This window comes from Protopterus annectens, chromosome 1.part1 (assembly GCF_019279795.1).
Source record: "Protopterus annectens isolate FY-2018-M chromosome 1.part1, PAN1.0, whole genome shotgun sequence".
Taxonomy (NCBI): domain Eukaryota; kingdom Metazoa; phylum Chordata; order Ceratodontiformes; family Protopteridae; genus Protopterus; species Protopterus annectens.
In genome coordinates, this window is record NC_056726.1 from 978,773,044 (window position 1) to 978,793,184 (window position 20,141).

Sequence of the window (20,141 nt, forward strand, 5' to 3'; positions counted from 1 at the left end):
TGATCTGTTTTTTTTTTTGAATGATCTCATACTACACATGTATATAACTTGTCAGGGTGAGGGGGAGTACAGAAAAGGTCACTGTTACCTCTGTTGAATCACAATTATATTTATAAATTCTGGACCTGCATTGTCAAGTCTTGAGTTTTGATAAAGATCCCTTCACAGCCGTCACTCCATAAATAATAAATATTCTGCCCCATACCATTCAGATGATGCATGTGCAGGTATACAGACCATGTGGTTTCTGATAATGATAATTAGGATGGGATGAGGGACTGATGCCTTATAGTTTCCTATACATGTGAATGTCACTACAGGGCCAGCTGGTGTACAGCAAGATGCAATAGTTACAAAAGGATATGACTTCATGAAGTGCTGCAAATGGCACACGTGACACATAAGAACATATGTACTGGATGTCAAATTTGATAAGCTATTTCGATTTAATTGCATTTTTGCAGATATTACAGGTACTTTAATGTGCTCCTTATGAGAACCTGTCAGATAGTAAATAATGATGTGTCAGATTTTCAAGACAAAGGCCTAGATACATAATGTGTATATTTAGAAGGTAAGGCTAATGTGGCTTCATTCTGTCAGTGCCATACACTGTGATGATTACTAGTTTGGAAGAAGTGATTGCACACGTACATGTGACCTGTAGGTCAGGCTACTCTAAGTAAGATTCCAAGGGTGACTGTGAAGTACCAATGTTTCCTCCACCAATGTAGGAGCAACCTGGATAAGGTTCTTGTAGGTGACTGCTGGGAACCACCAGTAGTTACCATCTGTGAGGAAAGCCTATAAGTTGCATGATTGCTTGCCTGTCCAATGACTGTTTGTAGAGTCTTGCAAATTCTTGTGCAGGCAGATGTCCCATACAGGTACCAGGTAGGCTGTCAGTGACAGGAAATAAACAGTTGGCACCAGGCATGATGGCATCAGACAGACAGACACACTGTGTTTTTTTGACAGATATAGTCTAGGATGCAGTCAGCACTCCAGAAAATTCTAAGCAGCATTGCCATGAGCTTTTCCAGGCTGTGCTCAGCTGAAACAAACATATGCAATCTTTTACATGTGGCATGCATGATGTGACATGCCTCAATACATACATGGGGAAAAATATGCAGGGACACTAATTTAATGTTTCTGGGGTGGGGATCTTATTATGCTGGCCTAATGCTAGTAGGATATTATATACAATATTGAATCTGAAGCTTTGGAACAAAACTTTGGTTTAAGGTCTATGTCAAAGAATTCTGTATTGAATCATGCAGTAAAACAAGGGAAGTGCAACTAAGGTATAACTGAAACCTTGTACAATGTTGCTTATATATGATTGTATATGTGCTTTACCTAATTATGTCCATTTTTCAGTTAAATATATCATCTGAATGTTTGTCTTTCATAAATAATCGTTTGTTTGTTTTGTTTACTAGCAGGTGAGTATGAACTGTATTAGTTTATATTGCTTTTTATCTGTCAGTTTATCAGCATATACAACTAATAATTTGTGCCATGGGTATAGGTCTATTTCTGTACAGCTATTTGTTTTATATATGCTTGGAGCTTTCCTCCTTGAAACTTCATTGAAAATGAGATTTTTCCAATTAGACATTCAGGTAATAAACAAATAACCCATCAACCATTGTCTGACCTAACTATGGACTCTACCAGCATCCAAGTCCCCCTTGACAAACTGACATGCATATACTGCAATGGAGCATCAAAACATGCCAGTCCTTTGTGGCAGGTAACTTCTTTCAGAAATAGAAAATAATTTGAAATGTGTATATCACAAAAGGAAATACTGACAGCCCAGCTATCTGGAATTTTGTAAATAATTATATGTCATTTGTGAATATTAATATGATTTATTTAGAAACGTAACAAAAGGAGATACTACCAGCCCAGCTATTTGGAATTTTGTAGATAATTATCTGTCAATTGTGAATGTCAACATGATTCATATACTTGTGTTACAAATGTATTAGAACTGTGTGTTATGTGTATATCAAGCTGCTGGTACAGAAGTCTGTGTGAAAAGGGTTTGAACAGTACTGAGCTTAAAGCTGCATCCATAGTGTACCCTACTGGAAAACAGTGGAAACTAGAACATAGAGGGTTAACTTGCAAAACTTCAGAAGAATGGTTGAGGTTAAGTTACTTTACAGCTGGGCCATAAACAAAAGATGTTATCTCTCAGTTTCAGTGCAGTAACAGACACAATATCTATAACTAGAAGTTTTTTGTATTGTCTTTACATGTGGAGAAATGTAAATTAATTTTATGACTTCCACCATTTGACAAAAGATTTAAGAACTCCCTTGTTTATGTGTTTTCAAAGGGATATGCTAAATGCCAGTAGTTTCTAGCAATGGGGGTTTAGCCGGGAACTGATAGTCAGACTACAAAAGTGATGTCATCCTGCAAGTATCCCACCAGCAATATTTGAGATATTTATTTAAGAACTATCTGAGAGTGAGAGAGAGAGAGAGAGAGAGAGAGAGAGTGCATTTTGTATTTTATCTTTGACCTGGCAGCATCAGCTGGGAAAACCCACTCATCATACCTGTCTTGCCTGGCTTTGTAAGTAAGTTAACTAGGGTACAGTAATTTCTTTTAGATTCAGTAAGGAATATAGTAAAGATTAGTTTAGATTTTTTTTATTTATTTTTATTTATTTTATTTTACATTTGTTGAAAGGGATAGTCCAACTGGATACATGTCCATTTTCAGAGGAGGCACGGGCGAAAAACTCCAAGGTACAAACAGAAAGAAATTACATGGTTCATGTTAAACATTGTTTACAGACTCTTCATATAAGCAAGTTATACAATTTCCAAAGTTTAAGAATTCACAAGGTAAAAGACCTAGAATTTGTGACACATCTGAATTGCAATAAAAGTATTAGACTTCATCATAAGGAAAGAGCTAGTCAGGCTTGGTACAAGGACATAGGCAGTTTAGTTTCAAATACTGTTTGAGTCTTTTCTTAAATTGACTCAGGATGGATTATAGGGTAATGTCAGTGGGAAGAGAGTTCCAAGTTCTACCTACAGAGATGGCAAACAGGGAGACACCAGGTGAATTATTAGTTTTAACAGTTTCAACTAGCAATCTATTGGAAGAGCAAAGAGGTCTGAGATTATTATAGGGAGGTAATAATGTTTTTAAGTGCAGTTGTATTGTCAGGTTGATTAAGTACTTTATGTGCCACTATAAGTTTGTTGTAGTGAATTAGGCTGGAAAGTTCTAACCACCCAAGATAGTTTAGGTTATTACAGTGGTGTCTCCTGAAGGGCATCGCGGTGGCAAATGTGGCAATATGATTGTAGCAGCTAAAGAGTTTGTTAAGATCAGTTTTGCTTAAGTTGGAGAGTAGAGGGGATGCGTAGAGAAGAGTCAAGAGTAGTTGAGAGCATGCAATGGCAGATTTAGCTAGTGGGGTTAGGAAGGGTTTAATCTTGTATAGTGACCCAAGTTTTTTATTGATGGTTTTGATAGTTTGGTTGACATGCATATCAAATGTAATATTATTATCTACAATAATGCCTTGAAGTTTTGTATAGGTGTCTGGGGAGATCGTGGTGCCATTGTTAGACTTTATGGAAAAGGATACTGCAGTGGACCTGCAAGTAGGTGAGAAAGGTAGCAACTTTGCTTTATTGGGGTTTAAGATCAGACAATGATCAGAAAGTCAGTTTTCAGCTATGTTAAAAGTTTTCTGGGTTGATGTCCACAGATCTGACTGGGATGTAGCAAAGCAAATTAACGTGGAGTCATCTGCATATTGAATACAGTTAGCATTTTGGATGACCATGTAGAGGTCATTAATGAAAATGGAAAACAGAAGAGGTCCTAGTATAGAACCCTGGGGGACTCCCAGTGTATTAGGTAGCAGATTCGATAGTTTGTTCTGCCAAAGAACGGCCTGCCAGATAAGAATGAAACCATTGAAGAGCTTTATTGTCTAAGCAAATTGTTTTTAGGGTGTGGATTAGTAGCCGGTGATCAACCATATCAAAAGCCTGGAAAGATCCAAGAAGAGGGCTGAGGATAATTTATTATTGTTATGGTTATAGTTTATGGTGTTAGAGAAGGCTAGAAGGGCTGAAGTGGAACTTTGATGAGGCCTGAAGCCATGCTGAGAGTTTGACAAGAGATTGTTCTGAATTAAGTGGTGTAGCAGTTGTCTATGGATACATTTTCCATGATTTTAGCCAGTGGTGACAGTATAGCTATTGGTCTGAAATTAGACAGTTTAGTGGAGCTGCCGCCTTTGTGGAGTGGTATCACGTGGGATATTTTCCAGATGGTGGCTTCTGTTATGGTTCGATTAATTAGTATGGACATGGGGTATGCTATGGCATCAGCAGCTTTTTGTAGATACTCAGCGGGGAGAAGATCTGCTGATCTCACTGTACGAGCATATCCACTCATGCATGAATCGTGCCATCCCAAATAGAACCAAGATGCACGCCTCCAAAAAAAGGAAGCCAATCTGGTGGTCCCCTGCCATAAACAAACTTTACAACAAAAGGAAGAAACTGTTGCAGAAAAGAGGAAAATCCCAGGATACAAAAAACTCCCTTACCAGCCTCAGTAAGAAGCTGAGATCCCTCATAAAATCCTCCAAAGCTAGTTACGAAAATAAAATTGCCAAAGATTCCAAAGACAACCACAAGGCATTCTATAACTATGTCAAGACACTAAATGGCAATGCTCAGATCTGCTCTGAGCTACAACAGAATGGCATTAAATATACTGATCCCAAGGATATTGCCAATATCCTGGCAGATCGATTCAGTGCCAACTTCACCCACCATTCACCCTCTAAATGGCCCATCTCAATACCAGAAGATTGCCAAATTCCGGTAATAACACACAGGTAAAAAATGCACTCTCCAAAGCTAGGAATACAGCATCCATGGGACGAGATGACATCCCGGGCTGTGTACTACATGAACTAAAAAATGAACTGGGACCTCACCTAAGTGTCATGTTTAATCATACCCTCACCTCAGGCTTCATGCCCACTGAGTGGTGCACAGCTGCAGTTATCCCACTCCACAAGGGGGGATCCACCTTCGATCCCAGGAACTACCACCCCATCACTCTGACGAGCCTGATCTGCAAGGCCATGAAACGTATTATCATGGAACTTATAAATAAAGACATTGGCAACCTTAAAACACTGGACCCCATCCAGTTTCAGTTCGTGAAGGGCTGATCTTGTCTCCTGAACCTGAATGACTTCTTTGAATCAGTCTCCAGAGCCATGGACGAGGGTAAAGCAGTCCACACAGCCTATCTGGACCTCACCAAGGCCTTTGACACTATCCCCCACTCTGGAATCATAGATAAACTTATTAAGCTGGGCATTAATCCCTACGTCACTCAATGGGTTACCAACTGACTTACTGACAGAACCAACACTGTAAAAGTAACTGACTCCAAATCCAGCTCCAGACAAGTGACAAGTGGAGTACCTCAGGTTCAGTCCTGGGACCTCTCTTGTTTGGCATCTACTTCTCTGAAGGACAGGCCAGCACTAAGGGACTCTGGCTAACAAAGTTCACAGATGACTGCAAACTGGGAGCCATTATTGAATCCCCAAATTATGTTGATACTCTACAAAAGGGCCTTACAGAAACAAATGTTTGGTGCCAGAGCCATGGGCTCAAGCTCAATGCCAAGAAATGTATAGTTATCCCCTTTTGGAAAAAACATGTACCCATGAATTACCACATAGGTGGCAGTACACTAAACACCGAAAGTGTGATAAGAGACGTAAGGACACAGGTGGACAGTGGTCTCACCTTTGATAACCACATCGCCACAACAGTCAGGAAATCCTTTTATGTGGCACACCTCATCACTAAGGGCTTTTCATCCAGAAAAAAGGAGGTCATTGTCCCACTGTACTCATCCCTCATTAGGCCCATTATAGAATACAACGTCCCATTTGGTATGTACCTCTCAAGACATCTGCAACAACTGGAAAGGCCGCAGAAATAACTCACTAAAAGAATCACAGGCCTAAAGCAGATGACCTATGCTAACCACCTTAAAAAAAACTCCAGCTATACTCTGCCGCATATCGTCTACTCCGAGGCAATCTCTGCTTAACATACAAGGCCATGTCAAACCCAGAGCTGTTGGACATGCTACACTTAAAGAAATCCCAATCCCTCTGAGCCACATACTCCAGGGATCTAAACCTTGTCATCACAATAAACAAAACATGCTGGAGGGATAGGTTCCTGACCCAGAGACTCCCCATACTCTGGAATTGACTGCCCATACATGTCAAGCAGAGCACCTCTTTGGCCCTTTTCAAAAGGATCCTTGATGATTGGATGGGAGAAAGGAAATTCACCTCAGGGATCACATCAGTCACACTGCTAGACAAGGGTCTAGGGAAGTAAATAGTGTGGGAAGAAATAGCCAGGGAATTGTTATGCCTAGGCTTGTATAGGCCCTAGGGCCGATAGCTTAGTACCAACCTATGAACCTATGAACCTATGATAGTGTGGTGTGTTTTAATTTTTTGATGAGAGCATGGATAAGTGATGTAGCAACTGGTTGGTAGCTAAAGGAGAGTTGGGTACAGGGAGTGGCAGACTCTGAGCCAGGCCAGCTTGGAGGCAGCTAGCTTGCTAGAGCTTGGATAGTCTCAGTGAAGAACGTATTGAAGGTGTTTGAGACTTCCGCAGGTGGTTTATCAATAGACGCTGCAGGGGTTGGAGTGGTGGTTTGTCCTGGGTGTAATAGTTTATTTATACCTGCCCAGAACTTCTGAGGGTTGTTTTGATTTTTTTTGTTGAAGATTACAGTAGTAGTAGTTTTTTTTTATCTAGTAAAATGGATTTTTTAGTCTCATTCCTTAGCTGCTGATATTTAATTTGATCTAGGGGGGCTTTTGTAGTACACCATAAAGTCCATGCTTTGTTTTTGTGGGTGATTTTTGATTTTGAGTCTTTAGAAAGCCATGGTGTAACTAAGGTAAGTAGAATATGGGTTTAGAGTAAGCTTTTTATTTCTTAGGTTTGTAATGTAAAATGCTATTGAGACTATCCTACAATGTTGTTTTAAATTTTAAATATTTCCTGAGATTTTGAACTCAAGTAACTGTGATTGTTTACTGAGTATTTTCTTGTTCTTTTATTATGTATTATTAAATATATTTAAACCTTTCAATTGTGCCTGGTATGTCTATAGATATTTAAGCTCTTACAGTACTTGCATATTTATTTGGTGACACCGTGCAACACACTCCTAATAGCCTTTCTGTTAATCAAACTACCATTTGGATTAATAGTACCATTACACAGTAAGATTGGACACACTTTGCTAAGGGTATTAAATCAGCTGATAAAGAGTTGGCTGGTGGCAGTGATAACTACCTTATAGTCTAGGCAAAAGGGGGTATAGTTAGTAAACCTGTGCCAGCCTTTCCCAGGTGTGTGTGTGTGTTTGTGTATAAAGCAAACCTCAAAGTGTGTGTGTGTGTGTGTGTGTGTGTGTGTGTGTGTGTGTGTGTGTGTGTGTGTGTGTGTGTGTGTGTGTCAGCTACTTTGGCAGGGATATGAAGCACTGGTTGGACAGAGAGGGTGCTGGATGTCTTGGCTTGCCCACTCAGCTGAGATCTCAGTCCTATAGCTGTGCCAGTAGCCAGTTTTATTGGGGTCTGAAGAAAGAGGAAGAAACCTGCCCCAGACTGACTGTGGTCTCTGTGTGCTGTTAAGTGAAATTGCACTTTACTGTATGTGTACTTGTCATCCGCCCAGTGTGTACATCCCCCACTGTTGCCAGTAGTGAGTATTGAGGGTCTTTGATTACTGGGCCAGTGGTTGGGGAATCACAATGTGTGACCCAGATAAAGACATGTAGTGCACCTGACTCTTCATCTGCTGCCCATCATGGGCTCACACATAGACCCAGCTGATGCCATGAAAGCCATGACACTTGACTAATATGACTCTTATGTGATGTGTACCCATGACCATGTGTGTCTTGTTGCCTGTACAATTTATGATGGTGGTGCCGCATGATACATTCTGGCTGGTATTTTAACATTGGCTGGAGAATTTTTCTGCGCAGTGGATAGTGGATGTACATCACTTATCATACCATGTTCCAGTCACATCTCATCATGTCAGTAATTGCATGCATCATGTTTTTCTGAGTAAATATATACATATGGCTATTATGGTCTATAGTTTTTACCAGACATTGTCATATTGCAGCACCTGTCCGTACTACACCTGTTGGCCTTTCACTGGCACATAATGCTCTTCCCCATGTGGTTTCTTGATACCATCCTTCAGTTCTTCTTTTGGTGGTTAGCTGCTGGTGCCTGAAGACATGCTGGGTGATATCCATCCAACCAGCTGAACTTTGCACCAGAGCTAGCTGTTAGGTTGTGCTTCAATTCATATGCTGTAAATCTCTTTGCTAATTTATTTCATATGTACTGTTGGCACCCTCAGACATGCCCAGATAAAGAAACAGGATTTTACAAGAACAAATAATTGCTGGACCATAGATCTTGTCTGGCAGTATTCCTCACTGAAGCAAATGTCTAAATTGGTTTAAGGGTTACAAGTGGGAATTATAGGTCATAAGTAAATGGGATAGCCAGAGTCTTAGCCATAGGGAAAATAATACCACAAGGTTATGTTTCTACCTGTGTGCATGGAGTATTGTGTGTCTTCCAAGGGGTGTTGGAAGAAAATGTAAATTCATATTCAGAAACTGATATAACTGGTCCCTCCCTAATGTCATGTGCTCTGTGTTTGCATGCTATGTTGGAGTGGCCTTGTGCAGTCCTATTACAGGTTGTTTTGGCTGTGCTGTCACTTCTTGAATCATGTCTCACATGGCCCAGTGCACTGAGTATTAATTTTGTCAATCTACACCCTAGTCTGACCACCGTACATCATTTTTTTGTATAATTTTAGCTTTTACATGTGGTCAGTATAACATTATGACTACACTTAACTATGCACTTACATCAGTGTTGTCTACATTTCTATTTATCCAGTTAGGCATTCATGTCAGATATACACACTAAGAAATATGACGTGTGGCCTGCATATCTTTGGAATGTGTGTGTGTGCATCATGAACATTGCTGGGATAGCAAAAAGAAGCATTTATTATAATGGAGGTTATAGTACATAGTTAATGAGCTGATAGTCATTCTGTTTAATTTTATGGAGCATCCCCAGGTTGACAAGTGACATGCTAAATATCTCACCTACCTCTTATCAATCTTACACTCAGTCGTCTCTTACCTGACTCTGCTTTTCCATTCTCACCTCTCTTCTGTAATTCCTATGTCACCATTTAGAATTCTCTCAAAATGTGACTTCTTCCTGTATTGTCACACCCAAACCATCCCATGCATCCTGGGTGTTTTTACTAGGAAGCTTCCTGCATTTGTAATCATAGTCTGCTATTCACTTTTGTATAAATTTAATGTTTTATTTTTCCATGCAAACCAGATTTGTAATACTGTACATATTGTTCAACTATTATGAAAAATAACATTTTGTAACTGTTGATATCTAATTTGGCATGGGGACAGGGTGCCACTTCATTTTTGACAATCAACTAAAGTCATTGTTCATGCCACTGGGTGGTTAGTCCTGCTATATATGGCACAGATTATACAGGTGAACTGTATTAACCAACATAAGGCTTTCATGAACCACTGCAGGCTACTTACAAGCCGATATGGTTCCACCCATTCAGACATCTTGCCTTTAAACATGCAATTTCTAAGTAAATCATGGATCTGCTCATACTCTAAACCAGGCTAAAACTGTATCATCCGATATATTTCTATTTCCTTCCATATACCCCTAACTTCCACATACCTGCAACTTCCGTCTCCTTATCTCCAAACCAAGTTAATACCCTATTATCTTACCTATATCTATAAATCAGGTTACTACAATACTATCATATATACCCTTAATTCCCCTCACTTTATTTCTTTATCTACTCACTATCAGTAAGTCTCATCTACCCTTTAATATCATAAATATAAATTTCACTTCTTATTCTCTTTCCTCTTCATCCACCTTTCATTTCCCTTTGGCCTCCCTTATATCTATCCCTCCTTTCATCACTTCCTGACCTAGTTTCTCCTCTCTGAATCTAATCTCCCAAGTCTACCTCCTTCCCTTCTCATTCCTCACAATGAACCTATTTTTTGTCTCTGAACTTGTCCCCAAAATCTAACCTTCTCCCTTTCCTATAAACATTATAATAACTGATCACTATAATACTCTGCATTCTCACCACACTTTATCTCTTTTACAGTTAATAATAAACATTTCTGCTTTTTCCTTTGAGATTACTCACCCTGTCCATTCATAACTTCTCTTAAGCAAATATTGCTATAAAAATTTTCCATGGACAATATGATTCCTCTACCATGATCTACGTATCTGTGTATGTCTAGAATTATATATCTAAGCATGTTCTGAATTGTATTTTGTAGCATTTTCAAAAGTCTTCCAAAAGTCTTGATTATAATATTACATTTATACTGATTTGTACTGATTTCCTGTTGCAGCTATAATTACTTTGTATGTAACGTGCATGCCTCTGGAGCTTTACTCCCTTGAGAAAAATGGGCACTTTAACCCAGTTGGATTTTCTTGGAAAACAAATGTCAATAAATACTGTAAATAAAAATAAATGATGATAAGCAATTGATCAAGGGTCTAGGAAGCAGACAGTTGAGATACTTCTTCTGTGCATCCATTTTGTAATAGAAGGTCTGAGAGGCCAAGATATCTTTCAAGCACATTTTGATTTCAAGCAACATGATTTGCTTCACATCCAGTGTGCTATCATGTCTAGTGTATGTAATAAGCATTCAGCTTGGAAAACCTTTCTCTCAGGTTTGCAAGATGATATCACTTCCTGGTCAGAGAGTTGGGTTAGATGTAGGCATGAACACTGCCAAGGTCTACACTACCTGATAACTTCCTGTAAAAGTTGTTCTTCCCATTCTTCATCAGCCATCAAATGATTATGAAAGATGAATTTAGGCACTACTGTTCACTCACATTTATCTTTATGACAATATTTTCTGGTGTTTTCCAATTTTTACTTGTATGTTATAGTCTCTCTCTCTCACACACACACACACACACACACACACACACACACACACACACACACACACACACACACACACACACACACATATATCAGATTTCTGAAGTATGCAAAGCACATCACTGACTGCATTTTCCTTTTATCATTCATACAATGTTATCATATGTCTGTACATATTGTTTCTGAATCCACCCCAGTATCTCTAGAACACCATTTCATTCATGATTCATGCAACATATATATCTCACAGGATTTTCTAAAAACATGAAGTTATCGGTATCTTGTTTTATATTCATGGAAGACTGTTAGACAATATCATACATATCATAACATTTTCTATAATTAACATTAACCATGAAAGTGGTTTGAATGCATCTAAGATACAGTTACACCTGTCCTTTTTTTCCACTATGTTTGACTCTTTTTATGTAAGTAAAAGCACACTTGGAAATTTGTATATAATGCAGTTAAATGTAGCAAGCATTGTTGTGGGAGTTCAAGTCTTGTGACACTAATGTATTATATATATATATATATATATATATCTAAAGGTTTTCTTTATAGATTTTTTGAAATGAAACATAAACAGAGAATTGAAAGGCTTAATATAGCATGTGCTATTGTGCTATCAGCATATATTACAGTAGCAAAACCCTGTAATTATTATTTATTTATATATATTTTTGCAAAATGTACATATGCAGGCTCATAATCCAAGATATAGAAGCAAGCTATACATCAGTCCCTTGCAGTGCTCTATATTTTGAGAATTTATGTTTCTGTACAATTTTCTATGTAAAATTTTGCTAGAACTACTGGAATGCTTAAATATTTATACTCTTGTAATTAATGAGAACAATTCTCTGTTTATATTTTTCATTTTATGTTTGATTTTATCCAGTCTGGAAGGCTGTGAACTGAGTAGAGGAATAAGCTTGGTTTTATGGTGGTTGTGGTTGTTATTTTATAAAGCAGTGACTGCCAGTCCCTTTTGCTGACAATGATATCACACATCACCTTTCAGGCCCTTTATATGTTATATATGCCATCCATCCACAACCCCTTTGCTAAAATGTTAGTTAAGTTGGAAATATTATAGTTTCATATCCTCGTTTACAAAGAAAATAACACTGGCAGTAATGATATTCAAGCACAGCTGTTGCATTCCAAACTATGCCAAGGAAAATGGTTGAATGACAAGATGGCTTCCATTTCATTCTGTCACCTGGATGACCTCATCTGGAAAAGATTCAGATCATGTAAATACTGATAGTAAAACAATGATTAAGCATCTTACCATCACTGCCTTTTGTTTTCTATCTCATTTAAAATGTATAAACATAGAAAAGCTTTAAGTCATTTTGGGAAAATGTAAAACTGAAATCATTCCTAGAAAGAAGAAGGTATAGCATATACAAGATGTGACATATCACAAGCTACTTAGAAATCTGTAAAAAAAAAAGACAGTGTTATTAGCAAACTCCATCAATATTCTGTTCCCTCTCTACCACTAGAAGAAATTACCCAGGTTTTCCAAAACGTCAAAATTACATTTCCCAGGTTTCGACAAACTCTGTGTAGGCTTCATGTAGAGCATTCATGGAGTTTACATGTTAGTGCAATGGTGAGTGGCAGCTCGTAATGCATATTAATGAGGTGCAGCACACCAAAGCTAGGTTTCTTGGCTGGCAACAATAATGCAGAAAACATCTATCAAGGGATCTGACATACTGTGTAAGCAAACATGCATATTAATTCCTTGTGAAACAGAGCACCTACTGTCCACAGATTTGCACAGAATGCTATAATGACCACCAGGGCTTCACAGATAGTGGTGAATCTGTTAGTTCAACACATCTCCACAAAAGCCTACCTAATGCAGGGACATTTAACCCGAAATAGGGACATAATTGACATAGATGTTGCATGTATAGAATGAAACTCACACATACCTGTCATCCCCTTTAAGCAAGATATGGGGACAAAGGCATACATAATGGGGAACAAAGGTCCAAAATAGGGACAGATATTTAATATTGCAGTTCCAAACTTAGAAAGTTGATATAATAAATAAGTTGTACATTAGCATGAACTGCCTGTAAAGCATGAAGTTTGAAACTCAAATGTCAGTCATCTGATTCTAACTTCACTCCACGATGACATGCCAATGATTTGCCAAAAAACAAAAATTTAATAAGGAAAGATCATAAATGCGAGACAAAACCATGACATTCTGCATAAATCAGGACAGTTTGGAGATATGCAACACTGAGTCACATTAGTGCAGAGATCATCCCAGTGATATGGCAGAAAGCCACAAATTTGATAAGGAAAACATCTGGACATCCTGGCAATATCTGGACAGTTGAGAGGTAAAAATGTGAAGTATATGGCCCAAACACAGCACATGACAGTGTACCTACAGTGCAGAGTATTGTGATATCCCATTCCTGGCATTCTGTACTGAAGCTGTGTTAATGCTCTGTAACAGAATATGAGACTAGCATGTAAATGATCACTCAGGGGAAGTGTGTTTATTGAATAGGAACACACAGAGACACACATATGAATTGTAGGAATGAACACAGGCAAGAGGACAGGTGAAATTCCCTCATGAAGAGCAGAGGAGGGCATGTCAATGGAAGATTTTTGTTGCAGCAACACCAATCACATATATCTATATGCTACAGCATGAACTGTACATTAAAAATGCATTGTCTGTTACTGTCACACAAGGTGACATAACAAAGGAGAGGATGTCTGTGTAAGATAAGGAACCTTACATGAATAAGAGGACATCTATCAGGGATCTGACATACAATTGGGGCAGTGTCCATATTGTGAAGCTGTGCAAACTGATATGCCTGAATATAAGTGTACTCCCAGCATAGGTCTCCAGCAAGGTGGCCACAGGTAAAGGATCATGGAAAACATTACAATAACTAACCGCAACCATCGACAATATCAGAATAATGTCACCACTAATCCCATGCCTCTGACATAACATATGTGATGTAAACTGATAAGAGATGAGTCTGCATACACACACTTGAACAACTATTATGATACATCCACACTATGAGGCTAACCATGCACACAGTCATGGAACTTTAACATCAGCTGGAGGTGTTAGGAGGGACACTGCTATACCTGTATGCAATAGTATGAGCAATACAGGCTAGCTGCCTTGTGTGCATGGTATATATATATATATATATATATATATATATATATATATATATATATATATATATATACACACACATACATGTGTGGCACAATCCACACTGTCATGGAAGAGATGCATGCCATTAATGCTGTCAAACACCTATATATGTAGTGTGTGCATAAGCAGAACATATAGCACACATGCAGCTGGTGTAACAGCTTCATTGGTGTTCTGCACCATAAGACAGTCATGTATATTCCACAGAAATAATACCTAGTTATGGCCAATAAGCTGTGTGAGAGCTCACTGTGACAAAGGTGGTACAGTTCAGTTACACATCATTAGAAGATATGTAGGGAGGTACATGAAGAAGAGTACATTGTACACAGCTATTGGTGTGATGAAGGCTGGGAGCCATGAAGTTACTATGTCCTCCAATGTGCATGTCCTTCACATACCCAGTAGTTGGAATCTCACACTGACACCCAATCATTGAAGCTCACACTGACATAAATGCTCTCCAGGAGGGGCTGACCAGACAAACAACTGGTGTCTGAGTCATGGACTAAACCAAGAAAATATAAATAGTAAATATTCATTTCCTGAAGTCTATCATAACGACAATTATCATAACACACTTACAGTAGTTGACCCAGTCAGGGAGACACACATGACACACCCATAGTAAGTAAATCATTAATCATCATGTGTCTGGTATGGAAATGGTGAGGAAATCATTCTATGAACTTGTAAACAAAGGTATGGCCAAGATGTAAATCATTGTTCTACTGTATTCAGCATTCATCAGATTCATCACCTATCATCGCCCCCCCCTACCCCCAGTGTTTAACTAGGCATATGCACAACTGAAATGTCTACAGAGAGGTTTTTTCAAATGAATAAACAGGGGACATAATATGTCCCCACCTAGCCACCCACCCTCCTATACCCCTGTATTCTGTGTCCCATACATTTTTTGGGAGATGTATATATGTATGGCCTAAGGGCATTGTCAGACCCCACTCTAATGGACCTCCTGCATATCCACAAAACAAGCAGTACCAGAATTACATGTTCTAAAGACTTAAACATTGCCTGTGATATAAATAAGACCTGCTGGAGACTACCTTTCTCTTCTCTGGAACAAGCTCCATATCCATGTGAGTTCTCTCCTAATCCAATTCAAGTGCAACTTGGCAATTGGATGGGAAACCTTAAAAAGGCCCTTGTGGTCGTTAGCCTAGTAAATACCTATTAGTTGTGTTACATTCAAGGGAGTAGTCAGCACTGTGACCACATGCTGGTTGATGTACCACTTACCCTCCACCCCAATATATGGGTCACATATGTACTGGTCTGATTATAGGGTGTGATGTCCACATTATACTTGGATGATGTGTCTGTTTCCTGATTTAACAAATCCCTCCATGTTTCCTGTTAATGCAGGTGTTGTCATGGCTGTGGCACAGTTTCTGGTATGTGTTGATACTGTCTGTATTACAGTAATATCACAGCCCGAGTCAATGATTGCCAGGCTGGTGATCCTCTCAGCGCCTGTTTGGACTGAGATGCCAATGATGTCATATACTGGTCTACCTATTTGTGCAATGAGGATGTAACAGACCTGATGTAGCAGTAACAACTCACACAGGTCTGTTTCATACACCTGAACGTTTACTACTGTACATGTAGAAGAGATCCATGTTGACATGTTGGTGTACCTCACAGTTGAGGAGAGTCAGGAAGCCCCTATACATGCATGCATCAGGTGCTGTCTCCCCAACTCAAATGGATGTATGTTGATGTACACCCTTATACACCATGGAGAGTTTTTTTGTGTGTATTACTTCACTGTAGAGGAAGGTGTATATGCTAAGTCATGTTGTAAGTGATCTGTGATGTTGTCACAGCCCATTGATCCATGTGATAGGCCTGGATAAAGGAGTGAGTGTGTGCACTGCTTATTGATCTCTGACCTAGAGGGCACACAATCACACATGCAGGCATCATTGGGAATCTGTGCCTTTAGTGTTTGAACTGTATTTCTCAACAGTTCAGGCTAAAGTATATAGACTTTTTCTTACCAAGTTTGCTGATTCTTGCATATTGTGTGCGGTCATTGAGTCCACCAATGGAGATAACATAGTACAGGAGGAGCTAACACACACAACTGAATGGCGACAAAGGCATACATTGTACAAATAAATGCAGAAATGTCTGTTTGCAGTGCTGTCCATCTGAAAAGTGGAGTTCCGTGTTAATCACAGCATTGACAACAGTCCCCAATGATGCAAGCAGCAACTGAACATACATAGCAATCTGAACATGGTCCACTATTAAATGAAAGCACCAGTAGCACAGCACCATAAACCCCACACAGTATTTGAGATATAGGATAGTATGTCAAACCTCAGTCAAACCTCATGAATACACTAATTAAAACCTCACCTTACATGTCACACAACACACAAGACAGCACTAGCTGTACACATCAACAAGTTTGTCACACAATAACAGATAACACAGGGCCCACAAATGATGCTAGAATAGAAGCCCGTCGTGTGTAATCTTTCTTTTGTAGAGATGTGTTGACTTGATACTTGCTTCCACCAGGCCATCTTCCCAGCCCCCTACCCTGGTTTCTGCTGTTCAAAAGGTGATATAGCTGCCTGGTTGGAATGCATGCTGTCTAACGAGGAATATATAACATTCACATGTAAATGTAACATGTACACACTGTAATGTCAAGCAATAGCATCACACACACACACACACACACACACACACAACACACACACACACACACACACACACACAACACACACACACACACAAACACACAAAAAACTATAAAACTAACCACCCTAAACTTTATGCACCACCATGCAAGAAGTCCAACTTGAGGTGTGCCAGACAACAGTTTATAGCTGATGGCATCAGCAGTGTCTGGTTGATCAGCAGTGTCTAAGGATTAGATTGTCCCAATGTGTAAAAATGCTCTGTAAAAATCACAAGCACACACACACACACACACACACACACACACACACACACACACACACACACACACACACTTGACTGCAATGGAATAGAACCCCTACCTAGCTAAACAGACAGACTACAGAACCCAGTACTTTATGCAAGGGCAACTGCACAAGTCTGATTTATACTGGAGTGCAGGTGAAATTATAGTAGATGATATAGGATCCTGGGATCATAGGGGGTTACCAGGCTAATGACCCCAGTGCACTTACAAGCCTAGCCAAGTTCAATCCATGTTCTCAAGAGTGTCTGGTTCAAGCACACACTCAAATCAGCACCTAACTGTCCCCATTCAAGACAGACACAGATGAAACCCCCAGAGTAAATTTCTGGTTACCCATTCAATCATCCAAATTGCACTTAAATAGGGCCAATGAGGACTTTGTTTAACATGAATAGGAATCTTATCCTAAAGGTGGGACAAGCTCTGTAAAACAAATATGTCTCTCCAGTAATTTCTGTTGATGTCACATACCAGGTTAAGGTCCTTTGAGTGAGTGACCCTTGTGCCATTTGTCTTGCAAATGTGCAGCATTTCCATTAAAGCTGGGTCAGAGATTACTCTATATGCAAGGCACAGGTCACCTCTAAGCATTCTGTATGACACAGAGGTAAGTGACAATGATTCAGTCTATCCGCATAAGACAGAACTTGAAGACCCTGAATTTTCTTTGTAAGGAATCTCTGTGGTCTCTCTAATTGCTGCAGGTGTTTCGAAAGGAACATACCAAAGAGAACATTGTACTGTATTATTTGCCTGATGAAGGAAGAGTACAGGAGAGTTATAACCTCTTTTTTTCTAGAGGCAATGCCCTTACTTATGAGATGAGCAATATACAATTACCTTCTTATCACTGTGGAGACATGGTGATCAAAGTTAAGGTTGCTGTCAACCTGTGTGCCCTGATTTCTCACCCTTGACTGTGTGCTTAAGGTATTGCTATTGATGTGGTAGTTTGTAGGAACATCACCCTTGCCAAAGGGGATGATATAGCATGTTTTCCATTAAGTTTAAGACCATGACTTTAGCACCAGTCATTAGTCTGCAAAAGACCTCCTTACAGGATATTTTCATTGATAGAGATTTCAATGATCACTCCCAGCTTGCAGTCATCAGCAAACATTGTAAGCCACAGTTCTTTGGTTTTAACCTGTATTTCAGAGATGTAGATTCTGAAAAGTAGGGATACCAGAACCAACCCCTGTGGAACACCACTGGTTACAGGTCTGCTGGAGGAGGTGGAGTGCCCTATTTTGACTGTGGGAGTACTTGAAGAAGTCCACTAAGTTTAACAGGCATGATCACCCCTTGACAAAGCCAAACTGGGTGGGGTCAAGCATTTGAAGATTTCCTATAGCTTTGTTAGTAAGGTCCATAATGATTTGTTCCATGGCCTTGCAGATAAGGCTGGTCAGGCTAATGGGTCTATAGTTCCTGGGATCTGTGGATGCACCCTCTTTGTGCAATGAAATGACTGTAGAAGTTTTCCATTCTGTTAGGATGAAGCCAGTGATTAGGCTGTGATTGGAAAGCATGCTGAATGGTGATGCTAATTCCTGTTTTAACCCATGTAGAACACAGCAGAGGATGTTGTCTGGTCCCATAGAGTCTGTACTTTTGACCTTAGTGAGGTTCATAGGTTTATAGATTAGTAGTAAGCTAACTGCCCTTGCACGCCATTTTAAGCCTAGCCAATTATCCCTTGTGAGACTCAAACCATGTACCTTGTGCTTGCAAGGCAAACACCTTAACCATTAGGCCACCCTCCCTCATTAAAACCTGTTCCTCAGAGATACTAGGCAGGGGATAGGTGTTAGGGATGCTTTTGGGTATATGTGGCAAGAACAGGGGAGTGAAGTTTTCACTGACCCTGACAGCTAGCAGATTTGCTATATCCACAGGTTCTATATATGTAGTACCATGAACTATGAGTACAGTGTAAATCTGGGCCTTACCTTTAAGGTGATGGATGCAACTAAATAACATAGTTATGGAAGCTAATTTGTATTTGTAGTTAGCTTTGCAGAACTTCACTAGGAGTCTTATTTGCTTGTTTAAGTTGAGGAGGGAGTGTTTCCAATTTTGAAACCATTCCTTCCTACTCTTAGTGAGCAATTTCTTTCTCTTATTGTACAGCATATTAATGGCAGTTGTACACCAGGCAGGTTTGTTTTTCCTTGAAGATCTTGCTTTGGTTCTAATAGGTACAGCAGGATCAATGCAATTGTCCAGGTGCTTGTAAAAAACATTAGTGTATAACTCGCCATAGGTGTCTATTCCATCAGTGGGAGGAGGGGCTATGAAGCTATTTATGTCATCATGTTAGAGGTTATAATTGGCCTTGGAGAGGTTTTTCTGTCTAGTTGCTGCTAAGGGGGGGTCTTGTATTATGGTTACTTCTAGGGAGACTGATATCAGGGATCATCAACAGGCCATGTAGGAGACAAGGGGTTGGGAGGCCTGCATGAAATGGATATGTAGGCATGTGCATGTACCAAAATACTGGCAATCCATGTCATTGGAGAAGTAACTGTGCACACACTTTTGATCTGCTGTCTGGACACAGAAACACCAAGATGACTGCAGTGAGAACAGAACCCTTACCTAAGTAAACAGACTACAGAACCCAGTACATTACAAAAGTGTTATGGCATAAGTCTGAGTTATATAGGAGTGCAGGAGAACTTATAGTAGATGACATCAGCAGGCCATGCGGGAGAGAAGGGGGTTGGAGGTGTGCATGAAATGGATGTGTAGGCATGTGCAAATATCAAAATAATAT